The sequence below is a fragment of the Stegodyphus dumicola genome, chromosome 5 (assembly GCF_044657685.1).
Source record: "Stegodyphus dumicola isolate Sdum_Otavi_A_Nest chromosome 5, ASM4465768v1".
Lineage (NCBI taxonomy): Eukaryota > Metazoa > Arthropoda > Arachnida > Araneae > Eresidae > Stegodyphus > Stegodyphus dumicola.
This window is the reverse complement of record NC_140772.1, coordinates 191,318,003-191,334,113: the sequence shown is the minus strand read 5'-3', so window position 1 is coordinate 191,334,113 and position 16,111 is coordinate 191,318,003. Positions and strand designations below refer to the sequence as shown.

General features: G+C 31.9%; 1 long non-coding RNA gene across 1 annotated transcript in view; it reads right to left on the bottom strand.

Annotated features, from left to right (window-relative positions):
• Positions 1-906: 906 nt before the first annotated feature.
• Positions 907-16,111, bottom strand: part of LOC118195366 (uncharacterized) — a 93,518-nt gene continuing 78,313 nt past the window's right edge. The window contains exons 2-3 of the long non-coding RNA XR_004759234.2: positions 7,385-7,497; positions 907-1,335 (exon numbers count right to left, since the gene is read on the bottom strand). This is a non-coding gene — a long non-coding RNA (uncharacterized LOC118195366). The remainder of the gene's footprint in view (positions 1,336-7,384; positions 7,498-16,111) is intronic.

The following is a 16,111-nucleotide window of genomic DNA, read 5'->3' as shown; positions in this document are numbered from 1 at the left end:
GCGCAACTTAAACGAATTTACTCTCATCATTTCATTTCAACAAATAAAGAGTAGCTTGTAGCTCTCAGTTTAGACTTTTTAGTTCCTTACTTCTGCTGTTAACTGGGGCCCAGCAGAGGCTGAGCAGTAGTTCGGACTGAAGTCGCTGAATACTGGTAGTTCGGACCGGAGCTCGAATCCCGGCGAACAGGCGGGCTGCATGGGCGCTTGCGTGGCTTTCCCCATGTGTAACATGCATACGATCCAGTTCCCCTTAGATCCCCTTAAGTCCCCCACGAAGGTATCCCCTCCCTCGGCATATAGCCCTCGTGTGCTTTGTCGTAATCAAATAAACCAAACCAAAACAAACTGCTTTAGCTGTTGTAAATTATACTAGTCTATAATATACAAAGGAAATTTGAAAATTATTGTATTTTCAGAACTTAGAAACACTAAGCCAAACAAATAAATAAGCATTAACTAAAATATTTATTGATGATTTATTAGTTATTCAATCAGAATAGTTGCAAACTTAATCTTTGCAATCTTTGCAACAATCTTTACATAAACATACGTAAAAACAAAATGCTATATTTAAACAAATCTCATAAAAACTATTGATAATTCTTCGGTAGAATCTAACTATTAACAGTTCTTCAGTAGTTCGTATCTAAATTTCGTTCATCATCCATCACAAATGGACAAAATTTCGATGCAAATGCCTTAAAATACTAATAACCGCAATAACTAAGTTTAAACCTATTGTTACTATTACATCTTGTCCGTAGCAGATTTTTACTTTTTTATTTGCATACTTCTAGAATTAGTGATTTATTTCAGTAAATTAAGAATGCATTGAGAAACAAATCGAGGTCTATTAACTAGTCAGTAAAGGTCAAAATAAAGCCTCACAAACTAACTTGAAAAGAGAGGTTAAATCTACAGTAACTAATTTATATAGCTAAATATATATAAATAATAAATATAAAAATGCAAAGATTGACAACGTTATGTAGTGCATTTAAAAAACACTTTGCTCTTCATTTTCCTCCCTTTTCATTGGTTATTGGAATATGGTAAAGTTCAAGAGGGCTATGCGCCTGAACGAAAGGGTACCTTTGTGGAAGACTTTGTCAGGGAAATGGTTTCTTATTCACGTTGAGCATGGAGTAAATCACAAAGTCAGCTCGCTTGCCTGAGACTGAATCCAAACAATCTTTCAGTCTTCAACAATCTTAATCATTCGTCCACTTGTGAAGCATTTTCCTCTCTTCAGTTTCTTTGTGTGCTTCTTATGGATTCATATACTGCTTAATGCAAATGTAATATTTTCGTATCACTACCCCACAGCATTTTCTAGGGAAGAAAAAAATGTTACTGGTGTCAAATAATAATGAATTTGTAATTGGTTTATAATAAAAACTTTTACTTACAGCAAATGGTATTTTCGCATTTAAAAAAATATCTCGAAAATGAATGGAGATACAACATTTTCAAGACCAATTTAAAATAACTATTAAAAAGTATTTTGCTGTATAACCATTTGCTGACATTTTGTTTTCCTAAACACCCAAGGCCCGCCAGAGGCGAAATGGTTAAGGCCGCTTAATGCTGAATTTTCGGTCAGGGTTCAATCCCAGGTGAATAAGCTGGCCACAGGTTTGGTTTCTGGTGTTTTCCCCGTGTTTAAAGCGAATACTAGTAAGTTTCCCTTGGACAGTCCTGCCCAAAGGCATCCCTCCTAGAAGGTAGTTATCGCTTGCTTTGCAATATTAAAATAACCTAACTTTATCAGAAACTCCTTAAAATGTAAGTTTAAATCATCGCTTCTTCGCATTTATGCATTCTCATTCGTCAAATACCAAAATCTAAAAATTTTAGGAGCTAAAAGCATTTTCTGTCGTTTTCAATTTATGCATAAAGATTCTGACATCAACAGTGAAGTATTTAAAAACGATTAAAATAGAATTTAAACTCGATCCCTAGTTATATCTGGATTTTATTCATAAAGAAGCAGATTAAAGTGTGAGATAGTTTAAAAGTTTAAAGAAGTTTGAATCATATTTCGATATGAAATAATAATTTAAATTTCTATGTTTGAGTACTCTAGAAACGTTCAGTCTTTACTGTATGATACAGAACTAATGGAAGCATTGTATCTTCAAAGCAAGCTCTCTTTTCAAAATTTATATCTGTTCTAGAGTACTTTAGCATAACAGGAAGTCGTTTCATGTAGCCAAGTGAGATTAACGCTATGAAAAAACGCTAAAATCTCTTAAATCCTTACCGCAGCAAAATGAGCTTAGCTACTGATCCATGGTTCCACTTAACCCCTGAGCCCATATATCATTTCATCCACGTGCGGCCTCCCCCACTTCATACTTTTGAGGAAATTAAGAGAGAGGGGGGTTCAAATTGACGGGGGTTGATGTTTTGTCACCAATGGCAGTTCGACACGTCACGGGAGTCCGCCTTGTTGCAACCGAACAGAATTGCGTTTGACAACTTTATTCGCAGAAATTTCTTTGCTGAGTGGGAGGGATATCTAAAACGGAGTGGCTGGGGGGATAAATATGGTAAAAAATAATAGAAAATATTGAAGGTGGGGAGACTTTGGCTGACATGCTGTAGTACCATTTGTACTCGCATGGATTGTTTTGTATAGAAGCATTCGTTGAGCAGAAAGTTTTTTTTTCTTCTGGAGGGGGGCAGGAAAGAAGTTGAGTTCTTTTTGCCTTATGTGTTTGCATTGATTATATTTATATAGATATATGTATGCATCTAACCATCCGCACGCGTATATATATGTGTGTATATATGAGAGAAAATAAGAGAGGAAGCTAGAATTTTGGGATGCATTGAGGTGTGCATGATGTCCTACACCTGCCCAGTCGTAACGTCTGGAAGTGGGTTAAGGTTTGACAGATTAAGCGATCCATCGCCTTTTTGGCGAAGCATTCCGTTCGCTTCGATTATTTTAGTCGCGTGGGGAAAATTCAAGTACAGCAGTGTTAGGTATTCAGGCTAAATGTCAATCGTCATAGAGAAGTGAGCTGGAAAATATCTACCATTTTTTTTTTTTTTTCTTTTTTTTTCAGGAAAATAATAAATAAATAGTAAAAAGGTTTGTTCATTTTTATTTTTTTTTAGGTTTGCATCTATTCTCGTAGTCGTATATTTCTTTGTTTAATCTAGATTTTGCTCCTATTTGTGATTGCTTTCTGTTTGTTTCACATAATTGAATGCGACAAGAAGTAAAAATGAGCAACGCCTTCGCCGGGAATCGAACCACGGACCTTTGGAATACGCCCCCAGCGTGCAGACCACCAAACCACGAAGGCGCGCTAAGAAGGCGGAAGAAATACGTTATAGGGGATGTCCCGATTCAATCTTTTCCCAATTCAGCCCTGATAGTTTAATTCCCAACACTGTCCGAACCAGATATATCGAAAGAGCTCTTGACCGTCATTCTCAATTTAAATTTCGTTACACTGTATAAACGTGAATATAAACATGAAAAAGGCTTAGTGTATGATTTGCACGTTGCGCTCTATACCAAAATAACCCCGTGGTTTGAGTCATCTGAATCTTTTTTTTTTTTTTTTTTTTTTTTTTTTAGAAAAAGAAATCCTCGTGTGCCACACGCACCAAAAAAATATTACGTCTAAAGGGGCGTTTTTTTTTTTTTTTTTTTTTTTTTTTAACATTTTGTATGTTACCTTTATTTATAAAATATCATGTTCTCACTTAAACCATAAAATGCAGTTCAACAGCGTAGCAAAATAATTTAAAATGAGCATATCTTTAGAATTTCAGATACACAGTCTCGTGCGCTGGGGATAAAAATGTTTTTTCTGTACAACTTTGCCATTGTTCGCTTTGAAATCCTTGCGTTTGTTAATCAACAATTCGTTAAAGTTTTACAAAATATGATAAAAAATAATAATAAAACAAATTCCAAATTTCAAATTTGGGCTTCCAGATGCCCATATTCGCAGGAGGTACATACATTCATGCAGATTCTTCACTATTTAATTTCTTTAAATATAATACAGGGCGATACTATGTGGTGGTAACAATATGAATACTGAAACCACACTTGTAGTGAATCAACGCAAATGCTAAAACGAAATTAATAGTCCTGCTGGGCAAATTGTCCCTTTGGAATAAAAACATATATAAAGAAATCATTTACAATGTTGAAAATAAAAATCATTTAGATCATTTATGTAAATAAAAATAATTTTTTATCTGAATCATTTAGAACTAATTTTGGATGATCAGTTCTTAGTGTTAGAAAAATTTTTTTTCCCTCCCCATTTAAATGGAATAGAAGTGATTTTTCAAGTAAACTGGTTCTTCGTTGCTTGTGAAAAAAATTGCAGACCATCGGCTTAGAGAGTTTAAATGTGCTCCAAAGAATAAAAAACGCACATTCAGATGTGTTATACAACAGCTTACATTTTTATTTTTATAACTGGACGATGAATGGTTAAATACAATATAAAAGTCTCTCCAGGAAGAAGAAATAAACATTTTTAATGATTACCGTATTTCCTCACGGAATCCCCCCCTTCTAGGTTTTCAACGAGAAGTTCTGAAAAATTTTAAAATATTCTCGTAATTTTCCCTTCGTCAATGCATTCAGTGAACGAATTCCCCTAAGATTTAAAAAGAATTCACCAACGTAGTGATTATTTTTGTCCTACTAACAGAGACAATCCCTCACAAACTGCTTGCGAAGTCCACGTCGAAATTGTCCCGTCTGTAGTTGAACTTTATGCCAGCCTAATACAAGAATGGAACCATCATAGCGAAGCAAACACGAACTGACATTCAGTTTATGATTTCATTGAGTTAGCTGCACATTCGCCTTCGCTAATTATTTTTTGATGATTTGAGGCCTAAGGTGCAGCAAAGACAACAATTGCACGAGCGAGATTCAAGTTACAAATGGAGATATCTTATTAGATATAATAATATTAGTATCATTATATATTCTTACTGGAATGCAAGTTTCTTTTAAAGAAATAATATTCGGATAGTTTTCTATAGTTTATCCATGACTAATTTTCTTTTGTTACGTTTTTATCCGGGTCCTTCGGGAATTAAATTATAGGCGTAATTTTTCCCCTATCTATTTTCGAACGATAAAATTAGTAAACAAAGGAGGGGAAATATTTGAAGAAGTATTGTATACGTTCGAATAGTGGTTAGAAATGACTCTGTTTATGATCCATTAAACTTGTGTAAGGAACTTTGTTTCTGCAAAATTTTCGATTGCACTTTCATTCGAAGAGTAATATTTGAATTCAGAGTTCCTTTAAGTGATGATATTTTAATTTCTTAGTACTAGAACTGTTTACACATTCTAAAGGATAATGGTGTGTCGCACGACACTAACGTTACACTCAACATCTATAAACTGGGTACAATTTTGCTCTATGTATGAACATTAAACATTTGCCAACATTAGAGAAAAATTATTTATTTTGTTAAATACAATCACCGGGGTTGCCGTACTATAATTAGTTGAGAAGAAGTTTAGAAATTAGAATCTTTAGTTTTCATTCTGAATGGCGATCTGAATACCGAACGATTTTGATTACGTCATATTGCATTTTCTTCAGCAGTTTTAAGTAGTCCCTGACAATTTTTCAATTTAGAACTACATGGATTTCCAAGTTTAAGCCTGTTATTTGTAAACGACAATAAATGTAGTAGCTATCATTTTAGCTTTGAATATTTTTTTATCAAATTCATTGCGCTTAGTGAACCTTGAATTGCTTGATGCAAATTAAGTGTACAAATATAAATGCGCACTGTTACAATTATACTGCAGAAAAAAATTCTAATGCTGTTGAAATCTGATCAGTTGACCCCGTGTGATATGTAGGCCAGAATTTCTGAAATAAACTCACTTGTTATCGCTTGTTTACTGCTTTAAAGAAGGTGCTAGAACTGATTAACTTTAATCTGGCGGCCGTGAATAGTTCTCACAAGGCGAACCACGTGTTCATAGCAAACCTGTTCATACCGGTCAACCGCGACTGTTTGGTCATTTGGTCAGCATGAAACCAGTTCATGGCCAATCTAGCTCTGCTTTTGTAATACTCATGATCTTGATTCAGCAAAAAGGTATAAGTGAATGTTTGTCACTTATCTCCTACTACTCGTACTACACCAAGTATGAACCTGAAAATGCTCAACTATGAGAACATCTTATAGAGGTAAATCACAAACAGCTTTATCCAAAAAAATAAGCATTTGGTATCTCTGATAAATACCACTAAATTCAATTAAGCTGCATCAAAAGTACTACAGGACAAGAGTTCTTCAATTCGAGATATTTCCATATGCACCAAGCACTGTAGCATCAGTTAGGATTCTAATGCCAAGTATTAGAAACAGAAGCACAATTGGGCTTAGCGTAGAACGTATCTGGACGGATAGTATGAAACCTTGCCACTTTACTCTTCGATCTCCCCTACCAAATGTTCTCGCCTACAATTCACTTGAATAGTTGAGAGATATGTTGGAAAAACATAAGAGAGCTGCTTAAAAATACCTGAAATGCTTATATTACTTAATGTAAAACACATACTTATTGTTGTTGCATATGCTCACTTGTCTGACTTAGTCAGCCCAAGCCCATGAAATTCCTCGACACATACGAGTATTATTTAATAGTGCATGCCTTAAGAGTCATCATTATTCAATCATGGCTCTTAAGAGGTCTTCAAAGAGGCTGGTTATTTGGGATTCTTGAGTTATTTTGTTTCTCACATTTAATCTGATTGTACATCAAGGTGATTTAGAAAGGTTTTCGTACAGGTGTCCAGGGTGCTCATTAAGGGGCTGCCTTGTCCATAAAGTTTGCAATATTGTCGCGAGTCTTTCGTAATACAAATAATTATCATCTGCAGAAACATTCAGAAAAGCATGTATCCTGAATTGATGGAGATTAAATTCGGTTGACGATTCCTTTAATATACTAATGGGAAGTTCTGAAAGTGAAAAAAGTACTAACTTTAAGACTGCTGGTTTCCCAAGTTGCAGCTAACAAGTAAACGAAAGAAATTTTATGTAGAAACTGAAAAACGTATTGCTGTTTGAGAAGCTGATTACGGCAAGCCAGGTGTGGGTAATCTGCTTAACAGGATGGATGTCTTTCTGGAGGATCTTAACTTTGAATTTTATACTGTTTCATTTAGACTAGTTCCTTTGTCCATTTGCTTGTGTAGGTAAAACCTCGAATCTTTGATCCATTTCTATGCATATAAGTTGCTCGAAACTTAGATGTTCCGAGTTTGAGGTTATTGAAGATAACACTACAATATTTCAGGAATTTGAATTTATTTTCCCCGGATTTTTATATTGATAGCAACCTAATAAATGTGGGTACCTATGAAAAGGTAGTGAACAGAAATCAAAGTAAAATGTCCCTCTTTAAGCTTGGAGCCAGCAGGAAAGAGCTTAGTGTTCCACTCAGCATCAAGATGTCTAACGTGGGGAAATCTAAAAAAAGAGAAAAAGTTAAAAGTTAAAAATTAACTTCACAAAATACCAAAAAATACCAATATAAAATTGAAATATTCATTAGAAAAATTTCTAAGGATTCGCTATTTATGCACTAGAAAATGAAAAAAAAAAAAAAAAAAACACTTTTTCTTTTATACTAACACAACAATTTTAACCACAAGTGACTAAAAAGGAAATTCCTAAAAAATATGTGAAAGAACTGTATTACGGCATTAATAAAATATCAAGAAATATTAGACTTTATAGCATAGAAATAACATATCTAAGTACCATGCATTTAAATTTGAGTTGAGAAATTTTTCTTTCTAAATAGCAATATGTGAAACTCTTTTCATCATGTTTATATATTATGTTCCATTTCATATATCTTCAGCTGAATGGTAGTTGAAATAATAAATGCAACAGAAGCCTGATTAACCAACTTTTTAATACAAAGCATAATTAATACAAAGCAAGCCTATAAGTGTTACGTGCTACTCTATTTAGCTCATAAAATCTTTGTCGTAAATATTCGACTGCGCACATGAAAAATCCACAAAATATTACATGAAGATGAACTATTTGCAATCAAAAGATTTCATCACTTTCGAATTCACCACAATAGAACTATTTTATATCTACAGGCATTTTGTTATTGAAGCGAATGCAAAGCTTTGCGGAGAAGAAATGCAGAATTGCAATTAAAGAATAATACTGCAATCAAAAAATAAATAAATAAGGAAGAAAACTCAAAATGGAAATCCTGACATGTTTATATATATATATATATATATATATATATATATATTAAATCATGCGTATTTAGTAAATTAAATTTCAGGTGTGTTAAAAAAAGAGTATAAAATTCTTAATAACGTACTATTAAAAACTTCTACCCTTATTTAAGATTATTTCTAGAATATGAAGTAACAGTAAATTCTCGCAAACTTTTGGCGATTGTCTCCTATTGTTGGCGAGAAATGTCGTTATTAATTTAACAACCCTGCAGCAGCCGCCCATCGCTGCGGCCTGTCACCGTTTCTATAGTAACAAACGGCCGGCTCCATACACTCGATTAGGTGGCCAACACCCCATGAAATGTGACCCCTTACTCGCCCCGCGCCCGAAATGCCACCCTCGATCTCTTCCCTAAAAAATACATTAAAAAATATGATTACTTCGGAAGAATTAATCAATGCATCCTGACAAGAAACATGTTTGCAAAGAGAAAAATACAATTATAAAACATGGAAAATTACAGCAATTTTTGTTTTTATTGTATTTCCTTAATTATGTTACATATTTACTTTGAAATTTTTAAATATGTTGCAACTCTCTTTCTGTTACAATAGTACTCAATTTAAAGCAATTTCATATATTAGGGTGGTTTTGCTTAAAAGTATAAATAATGCTGATTCAGAATGACGAGCGTTAATAACAACACCTTGTGTACTCAAACATCAAACTCTTTTTCGGTAAAATAACGCATTCACACTAAAGCTGTCGTTTCAGAAAGGAATTATTTTATAAGCGTGCTTATTATTCAAAACGTAAGTTTAGTTTTATAAAGTATTATAAAAGCCTGACGGCTAAAATATTTTTTTTTAAAAAACCTTTCGGTACTTTTCCGTTTCGCCGGCACAAATCTCGCCAAGCAGACTTTATTGGCGACAACATACATTATACACACAAAAAATATTAAACAAATGTTAGTCCTAAGAATTCTTTTTTTGAAGGCATAAACATTTTAATATCGCTTAAAATTTTATAAAAAGCCAATAAATTTATAAAAAGACAATAAATTTATAAAAAGACATTAATTTAAGAATTTACTATGCTTTCATGATTCAACATCCTGTTTCGCCGGTTCATATCACGTGAGCCCAAGCGATCTCATCTCACGTATACTACTCTACAAAAATATAATGCTCTCAGTAATTATGTACATTAATTTCAAGTTAAATCTTAATTTTGAACACAAGTTTAAATGCAAAAAATACTTCAATTCGTACGAATAGCTTACTCAGAAATTATGTAAAACTGCAGTGCTTTACTTCGCTAGTGCATTCTCATTAGAATTGATGAATTTAACCCTTGACTTTACCTTTTCTATATTTTCGGCTTCGGGTAAGCGCTGTGATTGCATCCTAATTGATTTAATTGCCGAAAATGGCCTTAGACATAAAACTGAACTATCTGAATGAGGCGTAAAAGGTTACCAGCGAGAATATTCCGTTTGGCATCGGTTGTACCATTATTGGCGACTTTATCGCTTGCGCCGGCAAAACGGAAAAGTACCAACCTTTCTTTCTTTCTATACATACATATATATATTTACACGTATACAGAGAAATTTTATATTATAAACTTTTATATATATATATATATATATATATATATAAAGCTGAAAAAAATAATTGTAAGAAAGTATTTCAAATCTAGGATCCTGCGCAATTGTTGCTCAGATTATAAATAAATTAATTAATACAGTTAAAATTATAACAAAAAAGGCAATTTAAGAATTTAAAAGATGAAAACTTAAGCAAAATTGTAAAAAATTATTAATCAAAAAATGTAAATTTAGTGTAGGTAAGTAAAAAGTTAGTAGCCTTTGTCTGAGATTCCCAAGTTTTAAACCATAAGATTAATTAAAATAAAATGCAATGAAAACAACATTGGATAAAGCCTTTTTATCACTATCAGACTCAAACCTTGTCAAAAATGGTAGAATCTGACGCCGATACCTCTACTCTATCTAGCATACATGTATCTAGATATGTTTCTATTCGACTCCAAATTAGCAGAGGTATTGAAATTAATTATTTTAAAATTATTTCTATACCTGAAAATTAAAGAATCCATCTCTATATATAAAGTCTGCCAAAACAACAGTTAAATATTAATAACAAAAATAATAATTAAACATTTATGATAGTTTAATTAATTACAGATTGTACAGGTTACTATTTTTTGCCATCGCTGATAGATTTCCTGTTAAAGAAACGTTTTTTGGCCATTAAAACTCTTTTTTTTTTTTTTTTTCATACTTACCGGGATTTTTCATACATTGATTTTCTATTTAGATGTTGATTTTACCTGTTTTCACTTTACTTTAACAAGCTGGATATGTAGGAGTAGCGTCTTCTGAGGTACAATTAATTTCAAAATAATTAATTTCGTTACCTCTGTTAATTTGAGACGAACATATATACTTTACTAGGTAAAGTGGTAGTATCACTTTCGGGTTATACCAGTTCTTGATACAGTTTGAGTCTGGCATTGATAAGATACCTTTATCAACGTTGTTTTTATTGTTTTAATTTAGCTTATAAATTAAAACTTGCCAGTGTCAGCTAAAGGCTATTAACTTATTATTATATAACTTATTACTTAAAATGCATTCAATTTATATCTTTTGTTTTGATTAAAATGTTTAATATTCCTGCTTTTTTTAAGTTATCACCTTTTAAATTCGATAATTCTGGTTGTTTTCTTATAATTTATATATATATAAACTTTGCGTTTTATATACACACATATATATATATGAAATTTGCGTGATATATATATATATAACATACAACGCAAATTACATTAAAATCAAAATACTTTTAAATTCCACTCCATATTCAGTTCGGAACAAACCACATACACAAAACCAAGAACTCAAAAAGCGCAGTGGCAAACTGTATGATAGCAGCAAAAAATATCGAAACCAAAAATGAAAAGGGAAAAAAGGAACTTGAATCGTCATCAGGGCTTGATGCAATGAAAGAAGTGTTGTACATCAGCCTGTTTCTGAACACGAATTTGTGTCTTAGTTGGTTGTTGTTTTTCTTTGTCTACGTGTATACGTTTTACTTGCATGGCCTTTATTTAACTTAGTTTTCCTATTTGTTTAGGTCTGAAATTAATTCTGGTACCACTTATACGGAGCAGATTTTTTTTTAACTTGAGGATATACGTATTTACGATTACTGTTCGAAATTCCGTAGCGATGTTTTCAGAATTCGTTGTGAACTTTTTTAGAAGTGTTGATTTTTCTCTCATTTGCTTGCCAGAATCTATAGCATAATTCGCCAATATTTTAATTTAGAAAATCTGATCGATTTTTTTTAAGTTTGCGGTTTTTAGCAGTAATTGATCTTAAATCAAAGAGTTAATCCATCATTTGAGCACCTCACGATTTTAAATGATCATGAGACGGAATTTTAAAATCAAACAGAAATTTAACCTTTTCACCTCGTTACTCAACGGAGGCAACTGCGAATATATATATATATATATGTATTATATATATATGTGCATATACTTATCCAGCTCCACTGGTTTAGCTGTAGAGGCATTTACAGACAGTGTGACAACGCCAAAGTGTATTGCTTTCATAGGCAACATTGCAATGTGAATGCGTCTTACTTTGGCACTTGCATATTATTACTTTGTTTCGTTTTAAATGATAAAAATATAAATAAAAAAAAGGAAACTACCAGAAGAATTTATAATTCAGACAATTTTTTTATAAATGCTTATGACTCTGAGTCTACTATTAGTAGTGATAATGAAATTGTAATACAAGAAAGACGAAAGGTGGGTCTTATTAAGAGTGAAAATAAAAACCATCGAGAACAAAAATTAATATTACGATGTAACGTAAAATGAAAAAGGTACGAAAAAATTAATTTTCGAATACGGTCGGATATAATCGGATAACAAGACCCTTCAAGTATTGCAGAATCGATATAATTTTTCGAATTACTTTTCACAAAAGTATGTGAAATTCTAAAAGAAACAAGCAGTTCAGGAAAATATATTCCGAGATCAAAACGTTAACTAATAAATCGATATGGTATACTCACTTGATATGGATGAGGATTAACTCTAGGGAGACTTTTTAAGGTTAATCTGCCATGATAAATTATAAATGTGAAATTCACTTTTTGTTTACATTAGACCTAAGCATACTGACGTATCATATAAAAATAAATATATTCCCAAGATTTAGAAATTTTTTCATCTAAAATAAAATTTTTCTTTTTCAGGTGCTCCGCTGCAAAATTGCGTCTATTTTGTTGGTAAGTAATGGCTTAAAATAAAAAGGAAAGAAAAAATGAGAAGGGCAAACTGTTAAGGGGTGTTGGAAGCCAAAAATCTTCAAAAAATGGTGATTTTGGATTTTTGCATTTTCAAATTCTGTACACTTTAACTTTCCAAGAATGTCATACTTTAATCTCTACAAAAATTAGAACTGTAAGCAATTTAGTTTTCATTTATCACTCGAGTGGCTCTTTGATAAATGAGGATTTTTATATAAAAAGTGTTTTCCGCCTAAATGTGATTTTTTATACTCGATATACCTTTCTTCAGGAACTACTGCTCACGGGTATGAAAATTTTTTATGGCTTATTTATTATGCTGCCTGATATTTACTGAAATGAGCTTTTTGTGATCAACTAAAAAAAAATCACAATTTTTCTTGTGAAAAAAATGCTAAATTTTACTATGCCTAATACAATATGCTATAAGTTACTATCAAACTCAAAATGTTTCAAAGGCTAAATTCAGTATAATCATATAAGTGTACTTTAATTACACAAAAATTTCAAATGTGTAACTACAGCATATTTTGAGAAAAGGTTTACATCGAAAATGCCCAATTTAACATTGTCTACTGAATTAGGGAGTTCCGACACCTCTTAAATGAATTGAATGTAATCTTACAATACCAGATAGGTGGAAAAAATCTTGAAAGAAAGATGGCGTTCCACATTTCGTTGCTATGCTGATTATGTAAATTTACATTGAATTTATTTAACTTTTGCACTAAACTTCGCACTTCGTATTCCTACCCTATTAAATCTTACAGTAACGCAACGTACCTGAGAAAGAATAGTTTTATTTTAAATGAAAAAAAAATTATGAAATTTTATTTATTTTACTTTTAGTATATTCACGCTGAGATGATCGATCATTCTTCCAAGATGATAAAATTTAATTTACGTGGTTTTACTTAAATATACAAAAACGTAAAGAAAGTAAATGAAATTTTAGCAATAACATATGCTTAATTGAATGTGTTGAAATATGCTGAAGATTAAATGTGACTATCTTCGGGGGTTCCGATACTAATTTTTTACTAGAAGACTAACCAAATTTTTAGACGTAGAAAAAGTAGTTACATTGAAAAGATGTATATGGAAAATGAGACTTTTATTTTCTCATATTCATCATTTATTTCATCATTCTCTTCGAAAATTGTATTTAAAATACGGATGCTCTGACTGTCTTTTTTTTTTTTTTTTTTTTTTTTTTTTTTTTTTTTTTTTTGGGTAATTTGGTAAGCCAGTTTTGTGTCAAATGTAAACTAAACTTCGTGACTATTTTTTAAATAAAATGTAATAAATTCAATATTTTGTTTTTTATTTTCACCTAAGTGCACAACAGATTTCTCTTAAAATAAAGCAATGCAATTTAATTTTATTTATATATACCCTAAAACTCAGTTCGCTACTTTATCGATTCTATTCATTTTTCTAATAAATTTTATAAGTTACATGCTCCTCCAAGAACTGTAAGCTCACTGGCGTGTCGTTTATTTAAATTAAAAATTTACTAGCTTCTTCAAATCTATAGACTGCTACATTAAATTTTTATATTTATTTAAAGCAATAAAAAATTAAATATACGTAAATAAATAAGCTTAACTTTACTTGCGTTAGAAAAGCTATCCGGTTATCTAAAGCTCCGGTTAGGTAGCGTTTGGATAAAAAAATGCCACACTTCCCTAAGTAAAAAGATACGTTTTGCAAAGACGTTTGGGGGAGGGAGAGCATATTATGTTTAAAAGTCTGCTAAACTGAGAGGGTAAAATACAACAATTTTCACACATTAAGTGTATGAACACAATGTGAACTATGGAGAGAAAGTATAATTAATTACAACCAACAAAAAATAATAAAGCACAAAGAACAAATATGCTTACTTTTCAGTATTTGGCGATTAATATTAATGTAATAGGCTTAAGCCATAATGCCCTGACATCCGGACGGCTTACCATGCGAATTCTATTTTGCAATGATATTTTTTGGCGAAGTGAGGGTTGCTATCTGAAAATTTTAAATTGCGTTTAAAGTCCACACATTTTTTTAATATTAAATTTTTTTAAATCATAAATTAAAAAATATTCTTTTTTTAGTGATATAAAATACGGTGTTAGAAGTGTTTTTTATTAATTGAAATAAAGCTGTAAATGTTCACAAAAATTATGATCTGGACATTCCGCCTTCTTAGCATGCTTTCGTAGTGCAGTGGTCTGCACCCTGGGCGTGTATTCCAGAGGTCCGTGGTTCGATTCCCGGAGAGGACTTTGCTTATTTTTCATCTCTTCTGCTTCGAAATAACCTAATGACTCTACAACATGTTAATTTAAATAAATTACATGTATCATTTGAAAAAGTAAAATAGAGACTTAAATTATTAAGAAGTGCTTCTATTGGTTGTAAATTGCTCACTTTGTTAGTCAATATTAGGTTATTTAGTTATTTCAACGTGATTAATCTAAAAATAAATTAAAAATCTTACGCTCTGCACAATAGTAAATCTCCAATCAGTTCTACAGTGTTGATAAAATAGCAGAACACAAGTAAATCGATTCAGATTCAAACCTTGGTGAATGGGTTAGCTACATAGAAATATCCGTGATTTTTCTCATGTGTAACGTGAACGTGAGACAGTTTCTTTTAAAAAGTATTCCACGAAAGGCAGTCTGACCCTTCTGAAATTCGCAGTGCCTTGCCGTAATCTAATATATCCAATCTCGATCAGGTACACGAAAGAACACATAGAAGATAAACTAAATCCTTCAAAGTGGGAGATGTCAAGGGATGTGGATGATAAATGTTACTTCCAGATCTTTTATTCTTTGTCCGTCCGTTTTCAAGACATGTCTTAGCTACAGATATTATTTTTCCAGGACGTGGTTTTGCATACTAAATAAAAACAACACTTCTCCTTCGAGGTGTAAAAAAAGCTGCATCTCATACGTTAACAATTGCAGCATGTCTTATAAATAACACCCCCCCCCACCACCAAAAAAAAAAAAAGCGTCAGTCAGTTGAGAAATGAAAATTGTACAGTAAACCTAAAATTGCAGTAGAAAAATATTGTAAATTTGCCGATTTAAAGAAATCAGGAGAAAATGGAATTTAAGAAAATGATTATTAAATTAAGTCTAATTTCTGAATAAAAATGATGAACACGATAAAGATAACATTTTTATATCTCGTATACTACATTTCAGTTTTTATATTAGTATTTGTTGGGTAAGCTTACACAGGTAAAGAAGCAGACACAGTAAATTTTCATATTTGTATCAATAAATATTCAAACCTGACTATAAAATGGTTTCTTATATTAAACACAGTTTAACCCTTCTCCTCCAGAAAGCTCCTCCCAACCCAAATCATGCTATTGCAAGATAGACACATACGTATATAAATTGCATTCCAGCATCATATGTCAAAAGCAGTATCGAAAAGTCTTATAGCTATATTGAAGCTTTCAAGAAAATTGTTTGCGTCTTCTGAGGGGTAAAAGCTTCCGCGTTTGCTTTCGG